The sequence below is a fragment of the Apodemus sylvaticus genome, chromosome 7 (assembly GCF_947179515.1).
Source record: "Apodemus sylvaticus chromosome 7, mApoSyl1.1, whole genome shotgun sequence".
NCBI lineage: Eukaryota > Metazoa > Chordata > Mammalia > Rodentia > Muridae > Apodemus > Apodemus sylvaticus.
In genome coordinates this window covers 92,034,786-92,037,005 of record NC_067478.1, presented here as the reverse complement: position 1 = coordinate 92,037,005, position 2,220 = coordinate 92,034,786, and the positions used below count along the sequence as shown (strand labels likewise).

Sequence of the window (2,220 nt, the reverse complement as noted above, 5' to 3'; positions counted from 1 at the left end):
TTTTTAATCAGTAAAAAAAGCCAAGTGAATCAGAAAACAGTCATTTCAAAGAGACATAATTAAAGAGCATTTTCCAATATGATATTGAATATTTTATTTAATCACTGGTAAACCATTATTTTCAGAGGAAATTACATAATCATTTCAAATGCCTTTAATTAAAAATAACACATTTTAATATGTTTAAATACTGAAATTACATATAACACTAGTACTGAAACAAAGAAAACGTTCGCCAAATATATGGAAAAAATATAAATTGCCCCACTGTGATAAAAAAAAAAAACTAAGATAGAGAAGCAGGCACTACACTGACAAAATCTTGGATCTGTCTCAATTGTCGCAAACATAATAAGTTTATCACTAATACTTTCTCCTCCTCAAAGTTTTTCTCAGAGCAATTTTAACATCTTTATTTCTCAAGCTATAGATTAAAGGGTTCATCATGGGGACCAAAATGGTATAGAATACAGAAGACACTCTTTCCTCATTCAAAGATCCAACTGAGGAGGGTTTTAGGTACATAAATGCACATGACCCATAAAAGAGAGAAACAGCAATTATATGAGAACTGCAGGTGTTGAAGGCTTTAGATCTGCCTCCAGTGGATTTTATTTTGAGAATATTAGAGAGGATAAAGCCATAAGAAATAATGACAACAATACTGGGCACAGTGATATCTTTCCCTGCTATAATGAAAATCTCTATCTCATTTACATAGGTACTTGTGCAGGAGAGCTGCATCAAAGGTAAAAGATCACAGAAGTAGTGGTTGATGATGTTCCCATCACAGAACGTTAGTCTCAGGATGCATTCAGTAAGGATCATGGCAACAGAAAATCCCATCAAATATGAACCAAACATAAAATAGGAACAGACTTTAGGGGACATGGCAACATTATACATGGGTGGATTGCAGATAGCCACATAGCGATCATAGGCCATTGCTGTCAGGACATAACATTCCAAAATAACAAAAAGACAGAAGAAATAGAGTTGAGTCATACATCCTGTGAAACCAATAACATTCTTCTTTAGTACAAAGTTCATCAGCAATTTGGGTGTAACAACTAAAGAATAGCAGATGTTTATGAAGGACAAGTTAAAGAGGAAAAACTACATAGGGGTGTGAAGGTGAGAGTTCAGCAGAGTTAGAAGTATCAAGGTCAAATTTCCAAAGGCAGTTATCATATACATTACTAGGAAAACTAGAAACAGGGGTACTTGGAGGTCGGGGTTATCTGTTAAACCCAAGAGAATGAATTCTGTTACCAAAGAGTCATTTGTCAGGGCCATTCTTCTCTAGTAGAATCTGTGGAGATAAAAATGAAACAGTGAAAGTAAAGAGACACAGAGAATTTACAACTCTTTGTTCTCCCATCCATATGACACATATGCTGGGAAAACCTGAAAATCCCTCACCAGCTTGCTGGAATCTATGGGACACTATGTCAGGGAATGTCAATCACGAGTAAATTAACGCAGCTATAAAATATGATTCAGTTCTGGAGACTCATTGTTCAGCATGTTAATAATCATTAACAATGCTTTATTATACATTTAAATCTGAACACATCACATCTTACAATTGTCTGTTCATCTTATATAAGTTATGTTTACCCCAATCCCATAAACATAAGTCTCCTGGGGGAAAGCATTTGTGTATTAGCTTCATTTTGGGAATCTCATAATGAATACTTTTTAAAAAAAATAAGCTGTAAATCTTATCTGATTCATTTCAGATTTCACAGATGCCTCAAGATAGGTCTTACATAAAAGTTACACATTAACAAAGACTTCAAAACATACATACTAAAATACTGAGAGGGTTGTACATATGTATTTGTGTTTCTTTGTATGCCTGGTATGCATATTAGTGAAAAGGAGGATATAATATGAAAGAAAACATAGGGGGTTTTATAATAAAGTAGGAAGAGGAAGGAGAAAATTTTGCAATTCTGTCAATCTCAAATAATTGGCAGAAATATTTTTATAAAGTTATTATAGGAGAAAAAACTGTAATTTTTTAACTTGTCCTTGCTATCCCAAAGAATGATATCAATCTACAATTCTATGTTTCTTGGAATTCAAGAATGTGAAGCACAAAACTAATTTCTCATATTTCTTGGAAATATTTTTAAAATACTGATCATGAAATATATTGTGAATTCTTTTTTTTTCATTTTCTATATTCTATGTTTACATTCCAAATGATTTTTC

The 2,220-nt window shown here is 32.7% G+C and overlaps 1 pseudogene; it reads right to left on the bottom strand.

Moving 5' to 3' along the window:
• Positions 1 to 363: 363 nt before the first annotated feature.
• Positions 364 to 1,296, bottom strand: LOC127690044 (olfactory receptor 8B3-like; annotated as a pseudogene).
• Between the last annotated feature and the right edge of the window lie 924 nt (positions 1,297 to 2,220).